This window comes from Rhipicephalus microplus, chromosome 9, assembly GCF_043290135.1.
Source record: "Rhipicephalus microplus isolate Deutch F79 chromosome 9, USDA_Rmic, whole genome shotgun sequence".
Taxonomy (NCBI): domain Eukaryota; kingdom Metazoa; phylum Arthropoda; class Arachnida; order Ixodida; family Ixodidae; genus Rhipicephalus; species Rhipicephalus microplus.
Genome location: NC_134708.1, coordinates 50,557,265 through 50,572,019, shown reverse-complemented (window position 1 = coordinate 50,572,019; position 14,755 = coordinate 50,557,265). Strand labels below are relative to the sequence as shown.

At 42.5% G+C, this 14,755-nt stretch overlaps 1 long non-coding RNA gene across 1 annotated transcript in view; it reads right to left on the bottom strand.

Annotated features, from left to right (window-relative positions):
- Positions 1-4,303: 4,303 nt before the first annotated feature.
- LOC142771771 (uncharacterized) overlaps positions 4,304-14,755 on the bottom strand; it is a 35,537-nt gene continuing 25,085 nt past the window's right edge. The window contains exon 2 of the long non-coding RNA XR_012886133.1: positions 4,304-12,052. This is a non-coding gene — a long non-coding RNA (uncharacterized LOC142771771). The remainder of the gene's footprint in view (positions 12,053-14,755) is intronic.

Genomic DNA, 14,755 nt, shown 5'->3' with positions numbered 1-14,755 from the left:
CAGAATGAAGACGGTGGAATTTAAACACACGGTGCTAAATAACGGCCGATTAGCTGCGCGACAAGCAGACGACTACACGGCGAGTGGACGTGTAAGCGGGTGTCAGCGCCCCCTAGAGTTCTCTTTTCGATGCATCGCGGAGCGGCCTCAGAGCCGGCGGCGCGGTCTGCACACTTCCCCAGGAGCAGTTAAACAAAGAACAGATAGGCGTGTATGCGGTTACAGAAACACACCTTAGAGACTTGGAAGAGCCACCACATATTAAAAATTATGTTTGGGAAGGGTGTAACAGGACCATATCGGAAAGGAAAGGTGGGGGTGTAGGAATGCTAATTCACCGCGGAGCCAAATGGGTTAGAGTGAAACAGACGTGTTCAGAGCACCTCTGGGTTCTGGGCACAGTAGGTGGAAAGGAAACGTGGCTAGGGGTAGCCTACTTGTGGACGGGGAATAACTGCAGAGAAAAGAATCAGGAGATAGTGGATTGCATGAGTGCGGATATTAAGGAATTTGGTAATGGGGCCGAAATCATCCTTCTAGGGGACATGAATGCCCACATACATGACCTTGACGGATATTCAGACACCAATGGGAAGTTATTACTAGATCTTTGCGAGCAACATAGTCTGGAGATAGTTAACACAGGGCCTAAATGTGACGGCCAGATCACATGGGAAGTCGGAAACAAGCAATCAAGTATTGATTATTGTCTCATGACTGAAGGAATTTACCACAAACTGACAGAAATGAGGATAGACGAGGAAGGCATTAACAGCTTGGGTAGTGATCATAAACGAATAACATTACAAATGGGATACGAAACTAAAAATACGAGCATGAAATCAAAGTCTGGCAGCTCGTATTTAAATGACAAACAAATAATAAATATAGCCGCAAGAGTCGAGAAAGAAGTAGGCGAAATACCAGGCAAGGACTGGGAGTATAGGGAGCTGTTACATCTAATGACGAAGGAGATAGGGAAAGAGAAGAAAACCGTTTGCTGGAAAGGAAAAAGGAAGCCAAAAAGTTGCGGTGGAACAAGGAAATCCGGGAGGCGATCGAGAAGCGACGCGAAGCATCACGGGAGCATAGAAAGGCAAAAAAGGAGAAGCGGCCGCAGGACGAAGTCAAAAAAATATGGGAAATATATTTGGAGAAAAAATCCCTTGTACAGAAATTGGTAGAGGCAAAAATTAAAGGTGAAAGTGAACGCTGGATGACAGAGATACACGAAAAAAAGGAGGCCGCGCCTAGGATTTTTTGGAGCCACATAAAGGCGCTAGGTAGGAAGTCTGTCACAACGCAACAACATATTCTAGATGAAGGAGGAAATCAATTGGAAGGGTACGAAGCGCTAGGTTACATCCAAAAGGTAACAGCCGATTCGTTTCAAAAGAGCGTCCAGGGGATCTCCCCAGTGAGTAAAAGTGTGGCGGAGAAAGCAACAGAGGAAGAGCTAGTACTAGATAATTTCAACTGGAAAAAGGCCGAAGGAAAAATTCCAAAGCGCACTGCCGCGGGTTTAGATGGGATTCCCGTTAGCCTCATTAACGAACTAGGACATAACACTAAAGAAGCATTGTTAAAAGCAGTAGAAAAAAGCTTAAAGGACGGACAAATACCGGACAGTTGGCGACAAAGTAGAATGAACTTAATCTATAAAGGCAAGGGAGAAAAGGACAAGATTCGCTCGTATAGACCACTAACCATTACATCGGTACTATACAGGTTGGCGATGCAAGCAGTAAAAATGAAAATAGAAACATGGGCCGAACATAACGATATTTTGGGAGAACTTCAGAACGGATTTCGAGTCGACAGGCGGTTAGACGATAACCTGTTTGTTCTCACTCAGTGTATAGAAATATCTAAAATAGAGAATAGGCCCTTGTACGTGGCTTTTCTAGACATCACTGGGGCATACGACAACGTTAATCAGGAAATTTTGTGGGATATATTGAAAGGAATGGGCATGGGCGACGACTGTATACAGCTTTTGAGGGAGATATACCGAGAAAATACAGTTTGCATAGAGTGGGAAGGAATGCGTAGCAAAGAGAACGTTGAGGTTAGCAGGGGTCTGAGACAGGGATGTCCTTTGTCCCCACTGTTATTCATGCTGTACATGGTGAGTATGGAAAAAGCGCTAGAAGGGAGCAACATTGGTTTTAATCTGTCACACAAACAGGGCGGCATGATGATTGAGCAGAAGCTTCCAGGTTTATTTTATGCGGACGATATCGTCTTATTTGCGGACAGTCGAGATGATATACAGCAGCTGGCGAATATATGCGGAAGGGAAGGTGAAGCTCTTGGACTAGGATTCAGTGTAACGAAGTGTGGTTTGATGGTATTCAATGATCCCTGTGATCAGACGGTGTCCATACAAGGCCAAGAAATACCGAGGGTAAGTGAATACAAGTACCTTGGAGTATGGGTAAATGAGAGTGATAGATACATGGAGGTACAGGAAAAAGCCTCGGCAGCAAAAGGAAAGAGGAATGCGGCAATAATGAAGCACAGAGCGTTGTGGGGATACAATAGGTATGAGGTGCTTCGAGGTCTGTGGAAGGGTGTAATGGTTCCAGGGCTTACTTTTGGGAACTCAGTGGTGTGCATGAGGGCAGAGGTGCAATCGGGAATGGATGTAAATCAAAGGACTGTGGGACGCCTCGCGTTGGGTGCTCACGGGAAGACGACAAACGAGGCTGTAAAGGGCGATATGGGGTGGGCAGGTTTTGAGGCGAGGGAAGCGCAGAGCAAAATAAGGTTCGAAGAAAGGCTAAGAAATATGAAGGAGAGTAGATGGGCAGAGAAGGTGTTCCGTTATTTGTATAGGAAGAGCGTGGACACACAGTGGAGAAAAAGAACTAGAAGACTCACTAGTAAATATACAGCTGGTATTGTGAGCCATATGTCAACAAAGAGCGTTAAGGGAAAAGTCAGGGAGGCGGAGAGGATTTACTGGATGGCAGCTATGGAGAAAAAACCGGCTTTGAGTAACTACCGAAAGGGCAAAAATGAAATAAGGAGGGAGGCATTTTACGATAATTCAAGGGGAAGCGCTTTACTGTTTGAAGCGAGATCGGGTTGCCTTAGAACGCGTAGTTATAAAGCAAGATTCAGTAAAGAAGAAGAACAATGCACATGCTGCGGGAAAGATAAGGAAACGGCGGAACATGTTCTGATTGAATGTGGAGATATCCACCCAGGTGTACGTTTGGGCACGAACCTACAGGAAGCCTTGGGTTTTAGGGACAACAATGGAAAGCTGAACACACCCGCGATTGAAATAAGTAAGAGACGGTTGGAGTATTGGTGGCGGGGAATTAGAGAGAAAGGACAAAAATAAATATTGGAAAAATAAAATATGGACAGTGTGCCGTAAATGGCAGAGAACTTAAGCTGAAAATTTACCTTTTTTCCATTAAGATAGAATTTATCGAAGTAGAGGCATTAGGCCAACATAAAAGAAAAGGAAAAAAGATTTTTTTTTTTTTTTGTCGAGCCTGGTGGCATACTTGTCACCACCCCGTTATAAAGGGGACGCTCATAGCATCCATCCATCCATCCATCCCTATTCTAGACACTGTAGCGGTGCTTCGCCGGTGTCTCCACTTTCAGTTTGTCCGACAGGTGGCGGGAGCGTTCCATCGAGATCCAGCTTTCTCAGCTGCTGCGCCTCCTAGGCGCTATACGGGCGCCGAATTAGCGCGTTTCTTCACGCGTAACCAGATGGGAAACTACAAAAACACCACTGCAACACATCCTAGCCACTGAAGCTCCTTTTATACTTGTATCAAAGCATGCAGCGCGACATGCTTTCGAGTAACGAGCTCGAAGCTGCCGGAAACCATCTGTCGTTTCGCTGCTTTTGCGCATGCCCTGCTTTTTTTACTATCCGAAAATGCGCCGTTGAGAGAGAACACACATGCTGCATTAGTATTGCGTCCGATTCATGCGAAAACAAGAGGTGGCATCCCTGCCCGTAATCATGACGCGGGGGGGGGGGGGGGGGTTTATCTACCGGCGATGGTAGGATTCATTTAGTTCCCAGCGGTGTCTTCGGCCCGCTGGGCTAGTGACACAAGGCCTGCGTAAGCGGGTCTGTGCTGAGCAGCGCGGCCTCCCACTGCTTCTCATTCGTGATTTGGAATAAAATGGCTAATAGTCTATAGGGGGTTTTTCTTCGCAGGGCCAAATCACATGCAAAGTAAACGCTTATTCGTGCATCTTGGCAGGCACGGAATGACCACTGCAACTAGCAATTTAGCACGAATTAAAAGTTAACAAGGTAAACAGCTTTCGTTCAGCGGTTTATTCATAAATGCACTAGTCTTCCATTTCAAATCACACTGATCAACAGTACTGTACAAGATGTTTTAGCAAACCGGTCCACAACACTGAATAACAAACTGGTCCATGAAAGCAACATCCCAGCAATTGTTTGCATTGCTGCAGTCCAGAGAAAGCAAATTTTTTCTAACAGGTATTCACAAAAGCTTAGCACGCTTCCTGGCAACTTCAACTTGCACACCTGTGTCTTTGTGTTGCCGTAGGAACCTTGCATAAAAATGCATGCAGGTGACCAGGTAAAACTTCATGATGCGTGCAGAGAGCTCTTCAGAATGAACACCGCATTCGACTTGTGCAAGGCTGTGTCCTTGTGTCAAATCTTTGACAATGCACCAAAACAGGTCTCCAAACGCTACCTATTCTAGTAACGTTGGACAGCTGAGCTGGACAGAAGTGGCAAAGGAAATGATGCTCGCCTGTGTGTTTCTGCAGGTGTTTTCTAATATTGATAACAAGTGGGGTTTAACGTCTCATAACCACCATGTGGTTATGAGAGACGCCATAGTAGAAGGCTCCGACAATTTCGACTGCCTGGGGTTCTTTAAAGTGCACCCGAATCTGAGCACATGGGCCTACACCATATTCGCCTTCAACCTCCCTGCCTTTCCTCTCTATTTCTTTCTCTCTCTCTCTAAAATGCAACCACCGCAGCCGATATTCCATCCCACGACTTGCGGTTTGGCAGCCGAGTACCTTAGCAACTAGACCATCACTTTGGGGCCAAGTCCTAATCTTTGATTTCTACTTGTGCCCATAAGGGCATATAACCTTGCACAGACACAATTAAACTGCCAGAGAGGCAAAAATGAGGAACCTGCAGAGCCCACAAAGACAACTGCAAGGCAATGCAAGCCATGTGTCACAAAATGCACGGAATCAGACAGGAGTACAGGGCCATCAACAAGAGAGGCTGGACTTGTAATTGAGGCTCATGAAAACATTTGATTGCCATAGCTAAGTTGCTGAAGCAGTAACCGTGCAAAGATTCAAGATTGGTCTCCCTCAAGCTCTACCATTTCAAAGAGGTCTGATTTAGATGACATTCAGATATTCCTGGTGAACAGAAACAAATTTGTGCTAAAGTGCCACGACGGTAATTTTTAAAGCTTTTAAAATTATTGAACCTTTCTTTTTTATAGAAGAAATGCAAACAAGACACAGGACAGCGTTAGCATCAATTTATATTGGACCATATCAAGCAAATAAAAAATTCTGAGAAGTACAAACCCAAAAGTGATGTGCAATATTAGAAGAAAATTGTTCACCACAAAATATTTCAATAACCCACAAATGTGTATGATAACACATGTGCAAATCTTAGATTTTATATCGAACGAATACGACAGCTAGACAATGACGGCACACTTAAAAGACATCCATAGCACCACTAAATGATTAAAACAGCATACAATTCAACTTAATGATCAAAAAATTTTTGACATCTGCACACAGAATTTCTAACTGATAGAAAACATGATATAAATGATATGACCCTCAAAACTATAAACGATATATAGAAAGAAATTGGTCCCAGTGAATATGGTGCCAAGTTTAAGGCAGGAAAAAATCTGGCCACATGAGGTGCCTTTACAAAACGATTGGCCCTTGGATAATGTCAAAGTAGAAAGACAAATAGAGTTAGCTTATTAACGATACCTTTGTCATCCGACTGATTCGACAGCATGACAAAAGAACTGAGAGTGGAAGGACGACAGGGTCAAATGGTAACACTATGAGACTATGATAAGTTGCCTACAATTTTTTTTTGCTACACTAAACTTGCATAAAAATATGGAATCCTGAGGAGACTTGCAAAAGTAAATGAGTAGGCATTACCAGCTACAAAGCTTGAACTAATATTATTTGTAAAAACATGCGATTCTTTTACACTGATGATTTAAAGATTATACGCCGCAAGAAACTCGTTTTTTATATTTTCAGTGGATTAACGTGCTGATAAATGTGGACCTGATTTCACCTGTTTGAATCCAATCAATCAGAGGTGGCAGCCAGTGATCATGTACATACTGCCATTTAAATCTCAGATTCATAACTGAACAAACTGCTTTATAACATGGCAAAGACACAAATTATTTGTAGAGAAAGGCTGGTGGGATCAATATGTTACAACTTGAGAAGCAAAAAACATCTTGAATGAACCACAGAAAGGACAGACACATCTGACGACAGGATAGAGATAACTCTTAAATGCAGCAAATATGCACACAGTTTCCCAACAGACACTTCTGCCCTTGAGATCAAGTATTTTCCCAGGTAATACTGCCGTTGTAACAAACCAAATTTTGAATTTTATTATATGGGGTTTTGTGTCCCTAAACCATGGTATGATTATGAAAGAAGGCGTAGCAATGGGCCCTAGAAATTTTGGCCATTTGACGTTCTTTAACGGGCACTGACGTACAGTACGAGGGCCTGTATCATTTCTCCCCCAGTGAAATGCGATTGCCACGACCATAATCGAACCCGTGATCTTTTGATTAGCAGCCGAGCACCCTCACCACTGTTGTATCGAGGCAGACCAAATAACATTTTCAGCACAAAATTTAATGTAACTACTGTTACAAGGCGCGACACCAACACGGTCCCGAAGGCGCCACTGCTACTAAACTCGCTGCTGCCACCATTGTTACGTCTTACACCACCGCCGTCACTGTTGCGAAGTGCACCGAGGTCACGGACCTCCAAGTTCACCAGCCGTTTGGTAGCGTGAATTTCTCAACTCATGGCTGCTTCTCCGCAGAGCTGATAGACGAGCGGACAAGACGACGGTGAGTCAAGGAGAGACTTATGTACAGCATAAAATATAGGCGTTACATATTTGGCACTGCGGCCGACAAATTATGGACTCGAAGAGCCGAGATGTCTTCTCTGTGACGCGTACATCGGCTTCTCTCTGACGCATAGGACGGCTGCTTGGCGAAGCGCCGCTTGGTTTTTTATAGGCCCCGGGTTGATGCCTTACGTCAGCAACATCCAATAGGAACCGCCGCTCGGTCACATCAGAATCGTCCAATCGGAACCTGCTGCTGGGTGGCATCATAATCTTCCAATCCGGAGTCGCTGCGCTGGGTTGCACCCAAGGACGAGTGAAAGTGCCACGCATTGAGTAAGACTCGCCAGACTGGATGGCGAGGATACATCGCCTGGTTGGAACTGGACCCGTGCGTGGAGAGAGCTTGCCATGCATGGCGCAAGATACACCGGCGCCACTGGGCTAAGTGACGTCCTTGAGGAGAAGGCATCGGGCGGGCTCGCTTGCTGGCCTTGACAGAGATAGCATTTGCAGAGACAATGATGTTCGTTCTGGGCTCTCAGGCGTAACACTACTTAGATTAATCACATTATTCAGAACATGAGGTGTAGAAGCATATAAAAGTTTGAGCACATGTACTTGTATCAAAATACTTAGTTGAACATCTACACGAGTGTCACACAGCAGTACGAGATTTGAATATTCTGAGAGGAAAATTAGGACGCACAGTATTTCCTTGCTTATCTTAAAGGAGTACAAACATGGTAATGTAAACTTTTTCTGTGTAAATCAAAAGCCACACCTAGAAAAATAGGGAAGCAAGTGTGAGTGCGTACTGAAATATACACTAGAACAAATCTTTAAAAGGTACGTACAGTTCGAACTGTACCCTGACTATATAACATGGCACGAAGTTCTCATCCTGTGCTTGACAAAAAATCGTGACTTTTTCATTTCAAGGCTGTACATAAACAAAGAACATACTTTGCACCAGCATCACATTCACGCCATCAATTACAATATACTTGTTTTCTTCTTTTTTATCACTATAATAAACAGCTGAAACGAGTGACCTTAAAAGAATAGCAATTTACTATAATAAGGTCCACCACAAATACTCTAACTTTATCTTAGATGTTTTCCATATGCCATCCAATATACAGACATGACTTTTCACAGCTATCAGAACCACAATCTTTGTTCATTTTTTAAAGGAGGGGCACTAAAGGCAAATATTAGGTCAATGTTGATGATTGAAATAGCCATCCAGAAACTTATTAGTAAAACACTTGTACCAAGGATACGCTTGTATTTTAAAAAATAAAATCACATTTTAATAGACTGTGTTGCATTAGCGCATTTTAAATCCTCCACCTAAACGTGAACCGTCGGACATCACTGTTACAATGCCAAAGGTTGACAGCTTTTACTACGCCGACACAAGTACCATCAGAGCGACAGTGGCTAGAGCAACACTAGCAACCACAGTCTACAAAAGTTTTCTGCCATCTCAGAGGTCATGCTTCTGCTTGGTTGGTTCAACTGGGCTCTGCTAGATGGGACCACCTATCTAGCCTAACTAGCTGAAAACTCTGCTTTTGAACCACTCGCACCATTTCCCACAGTAACGCCAGGCAGTTTTTTTTATATAAATCAAGCCGAAATGGACAAGCATCACTCTATTATGTCACTTGATGCACAGAAACCTTTTTATTTATTGCAGCTAGTTTGATTAGTAGTGAATAATATGAGCCAAACACTCTCATGTCATCAAAACCATTTTGCAAATGCCCCACTCTTGACACATGTCAAGTGATACATTTAGCTTGATGTCTTGCTAAGCAACGAACTGCTGTCAATAATATTGCTGCTTTCGATGTCATACATTGAGCGTTCACTCCGACATAAATCATCATTTGCCTTTAGTGCCCCTTTAAAGCACCCCATCGCAGTTCTCCAAGTGATGCATTCACATCTTCAATGCACCGGAATCATCTTACTCCATCAACCAATCAATCAGAATTTATTTTGAGCTTCAAAGACATTCAATGGTGCTTGGTGGGTACAGACAAAAAAGCCACAGATCAGCCTTGACAGGGTCCTTAAGATCGGGCTTGGCAAACATGGCATACAGAATATACAGTAAAGAAAAAAAAAACAGGCACGTGGCAATTCTTTTCACTGGAACACGAATGAGCTAATAAAACTGAAAAATGTACACAGTAAAAAGGGAAAAAATGTACACAATAAAAACGAAAAAAAGCAGAGACATTCAATGATACAGATCTCAGTTTCAACGTTCTTTTAAAGAGTTTGCATGTGAAAAAGCCCAGATGCAAGAAACAAACTTTCAACAAACATGCGCTCTTTAGTTACTAGTGACGGCAACCTGCTCACAATGTCGCATGTGCACATTCAGGACCACGTAAGATTTGGATACACTTGCTATCTCAAGGTGTATTCTTTTTAAGGAAGTATGCATTGTTACTGCAGGAGCCCAAAGGGATAGTGGAAGAACCACGTCGGGGATTTGAAATGCTATGCTTTCGAATATCGTAAAGTACACAAAACTGGTTAGTGATCCAAAGATATACCGGAGTTGGCTTGTGACTACTGGCTTCATACTATCTGCTTATAAAGCATGTTCAGGGCACAAAATCCATGCAGAAAACATGACATAAGCCTAGGAATGGTTTGGAAACACTTAAAAAACTAAGTATTTTAGGTACTATGAACACCACCACAGTGATGATGACAAACAAATAAGAAAAAAACTATTACATGTGAAAAAATGTACACTTTCAGATAAGCAACAGAAGTGTAGGTTAAGCAGAAGCTCATTGTGGAAAAAGTTGAGCTAGGAGACCATGCCGGACACTGTGTCTGTCTTGTGAAATTGCATTTGGAGTGAAAAAAAACAGAGTCGAAGGCAGCAATTCCCTCGAGGCAAGGACTACTAGCCATTGCAGGCAGAAACTAGATACAGAGATACGATAGATTGACAGCCAACTAAAGCCTTTGAGTGATGAAATAAATATAAGCACCTAGGTGAGGATAATTATGTGAACCATTAGGGAAATGAAAAAAGTAACTATTCATTATTGTTTTAAAAAAGCATCCATAAAAAAACGGCAGTTTTCTAAATTATTCGGCTTTTCTTCTACAAAATTACACATGCTCCAGAAGTTACAGAAACTAGTCAGACTTTGGCAGAGATAAAGTCATTTAAGGAGACACTAAAGAGCAAAACTATTTTGGCATATCAGTAAAGTACGACTTCACAATCCTGAAAACACCGCTATTACCACGACATCATGTTTAGTAACTGAGACAATGCGCAAAAAAGAAAAAGAAAAATGCGGGTAGTGACGCCTCTTTGAGATTCGACACCAAACACAGTGACGTAAGAAATTTTGAAGGCATCTACTATATAGCTTCCAATTGATAAAAATGAAGTAAATTTTAATCTGTTGGTGCCATAGACATAGCAAATGATGTTTTAGAAAATTTTGTCGAGCCAATGACGAAAAAATACCGGTAATACATTCTGAATTTCTTCTGTAATGCAGAGGTTTTGGCGCGAAATTTAAAAAATGCCAGCCCTGCGCGGAAGGTGCAGCACAGTCACAGCAAAAGCTAGAAGAGCGGCCTTTCAAAGCATTTCTAAACATTCATTGGGTAACTGCTGCGGGAACACTATCGGGAAACTCACTTACATCAAATAATAATCATTTCTGGCTACTAGACCAGCATTCGCTATGTTCTTCTAAGAAGCGTTGTATCCGATAAACACTTGCAAGGAATTCTCTGCCAATTTTTCATGCAGTGGTTGACGAGGAATTCATGCCTCAAGTGGGTGAGTGCCAAAGTTAATAGGTGATCAAAAATAAGCTTTTGTAATGGGTTGGAGCATCGGATGCCCCAATCCTTATGCTATATTCGCATTGTGTGACACCTCGTTGTTTTTTTGCTGTTCTAAAGCACTTTATCACTGATGTTAACACAATTCCTTTCCCCACTTTAAGCCTGCCTAAGGCAAGTTAGTGAACAAGTCCCAAGAACTGCTGTTGCTCAGTCATAGAATACTGGGCTGGCCTTGGCAGCGGACCTTGGTTCGAGCCCCATTGTGTCCTTGGCGCTAGGTTTTTTTTTATTATTTCGGTATAGTAGTTACGGACACTGGTGGCAGCGGACAATTACATCGCTGCATGTGACCCGAGTTTTGATCTCATAACAGCTTTAATAAGAGCTTCAAAAAAAATAATGAACATTTGATAGAGACACATATGGCATTAGATTTCTCAGAGTGCAATTTTTTAATCTAAACCAAGTCCTTGGTCCTCTTTAGTGTCCCTTTAACATGTCCCCTTACAATGCTGGCTTGAAAAATTTCATAATGCACTATCAGAAGAAAATATTGTACACTCCCTTAGACTACCCACCGACATACTCCCTAAGCACAACGCAAAATCAAGGTGCTACAACGTTGCCAACATTCAAGGAGGCAATCCTAAATGTGAGCATGACCGCTACTGGGCCAATGGTTGAGTGGCATGCCGTGCCACAAATGTCACTCACAGCATGCTTTCAAACAGGACGTGCAAAGCCGGCTGTAGAAGCTCCGCATGTGGACTTGGCTTCAATCTTGACTGCAGCTTTCACGGAAATTGAGCAGGCAGAGGGTGGAGATTGTTGGGAAGGCACTGGCAATGTTTGAAGCTGTCAAACTGATTGGGCGCGGCTTGAGGAGCTTTCAAGGTGCTGGCGGCACCACAGTCCAGTCAGAAGTTTTCATGCATGCCTAAAACTGTTGCACTGGTATTAAACGAAAAGTTCTAAAACACACAAGTAACCTATTCAAGCAGTTGTCCATTCTTACATCTGTGCTGAGTCGAAATAAGCGTCACTAGTCCAAACTTTACCCTGAAAAATAAACGAAACAATGGCTTGTAGAACTATCCACCATTTAGAAAAAATTGCTCACATCATGCTGAAAAATACACTTCATTGCTAAGACGTGTCTGTGGAGGGATGAATTAAATGTATATCTGATATTGGATATAAAATGTTGGATATCCGATTTCGGAGCTTGTTTTCCAATATATTCCCACTTCAAGATTTACCCGAGATGTTTATAAACAGCTCCAGCAATGAAAACTACGTCTCTGGAATATCGAATAAAATAAAATTTTCAGTAGTTGTCCATAACAGGGAACAATGTGTTAACATAGCGTGCGGCCAAGAACGCCATTTCAGGCTTTGCAATGTTAAAAAAATTAAAGACTTACCCATTTATTTTACACAATACTTTTAGGCTGAGCATCTTTCTTGTTTCAGTAATTCCTTAATATTTCTATTGTGTATGATAATATTATACTAATATCAGCATGTTATCACTACATCAGTGATGCCACTTATCTGTTCACAGGTATGAATGTACAGCGTACAACAAAAGTTTCCAGACCACGCGAGCACGTGCCAAACTGCTTGTCTGTGCCAACTTATGGTGCGCCATCCATTGTAGCCTGCAGGGCTAGGCCGGAAACTGGTCTTTTTATTATCCACTGGTGTTTCAATTTTCCTTAGCTGCATTGCACATTGTTAGTTCACAGTTTTCACACGAAGTGTTCATCTGCCGTATGACTGTCGCATTTCTATTTTACAGCTAGTTCAAAGGTACTCATGGCGAGATCAGGCTATGGGTGGCAGCACCGTTTCTGTCGAAGAGTGCATAGGCGGTCGGCGGCATGTATACTAATACAGGCAGCAACGCCTTGTTGCGTGCGGTTTGAGCCAATTTTCGTCGAGTAAAATACGTTGACCACAGTTTACTAACAATATCTATGCTCTCCTCTTCGGAATCGATGCACGAAGCCTATGCAATGTTACCACTACCTGGTAGTAAAGCACATTCTGTCTTTTAAAGGAAGGCTGGCGCAGAGTGACTGTCGGCGTCCTTTTGAACTAAATAACGCTTTTGCTGTGAAGTTTGTACGTGTTTCTCTTGTGTTTTGCCTGCTATATACGCACTGCTGTAGCACAACTGAACTGCTTATTTACTTCTTTATCATCTGCATATGATAAAAAAGAGAGAAAGAAAGATCGTTCAAAACCTGCATATCTGTGCAATCAGTTCAGTACCACCGTTCGCACTTGTACGCATATGTGCTTTGTTTTCTCATTCTGTTAAGCATGAAATTTGGTACATTCAATAAGTCTAGTCAGGAAAGCTTAGTGGCCGACAGCGCTTTGTGCTACAACAAAGGTCTCGTTATTTTGTGGAACAAGCATGTTTTTTTTTTTTTCTTTCAAACAAAAAATGATTGCTTGCCTTCCATCTGTCAATAAAAATGTCACACAAACGCTCAAGACAATGTAGTAAAGATGAGACTTTCAGTGAAACTATTCAACATTAAATGTAAGGCATGCCATCTGAATTAATTTTAAACACCTGGGCTTTTTAATTAAAGCTTTCCTAAATCTAAGCACACCGTTGTGCACAGCAACTCCGTTTTAGGTACACATTACGAACCAAAGTGTCACAGTTTATGTGATAATATTTCTATGCAGTGGTACCATGTCCAGATAAACACACCTAAGGCTCCTCACACAATCGATAAACTACAATGCCATAGTTGTGCACCTACCAACAGCGCGAAAGGCGTAGAGCATTGTTTTCATTTACAACTGAGTCTCTGAAATGCCACATTCACACGCATTTATAAGTCCTCGTGTTACAGAAGATGCGTAGATCATTTCACGATGTGCTTAAAGAAGAAAGCGACACCAACTCTAAAATCATTCTGGTGAATAGAGAGTACGACAAAAATAAACAGCGCTTTGGGAAGTTACACTTGCCAATCTCAGTACAATGCATCAGCAGCAGAACAAGGCGAAATTCTTTCGTACGCCGTTTGAGGCACACGTACAAGCAGTTGCACTCGCGCTGAAAACGCCAGACAATTCAACCTTTGAGGATATGCATGAGCTGCACACACGTAAAAACATGACGTGGCTAGCAGACGACGCACCGAGCAACCTACACTTGCCCACTATAGCCAGTTACAGCCATGCAGTCACCAGCCAGTTGCCGCCTGGCTCGATCTTGCGGCCAATCATAATGTGCCTCCAAAAGCGTTCCATTGGCTAGGTATCACTTTGCGATAAAGACTGCAATTGATAACAGTTACACTCATCGACTGCTTAGAAGACAGAAGCACGTAGATGCAGATGCCAGAAAAGTACACCGAGGAAAAAAAGGTGAAAATTATTTGTGCCCGGTTAGAAAAGACAAAGGTCATATTCAGAGAGGCATGCTTATTGGGCACTGCGATGCAGTCGTCTGTCTCTGCTGCAGCGAAAAGTGTTGCGAAGAAGCGTTTCCGTGGTTTGTAAACTTTCGTGGTCAACTGTACATCTCTACTTTTACACTTTTACTCGATAAGTGTACTAAATAGGGCGAGAGGTCTCTTGTCAATTTGACATTAAGAAATTGTTTATCCCTCATTTATGCAAAACCCAACACAAGATTCCTTGTACGTCAAAATATGTCAAAAGCTACACACACACACACGCATATATATATATATAAAGTAGATCCTCCGTGAGCGATCACAACGTGGTTTA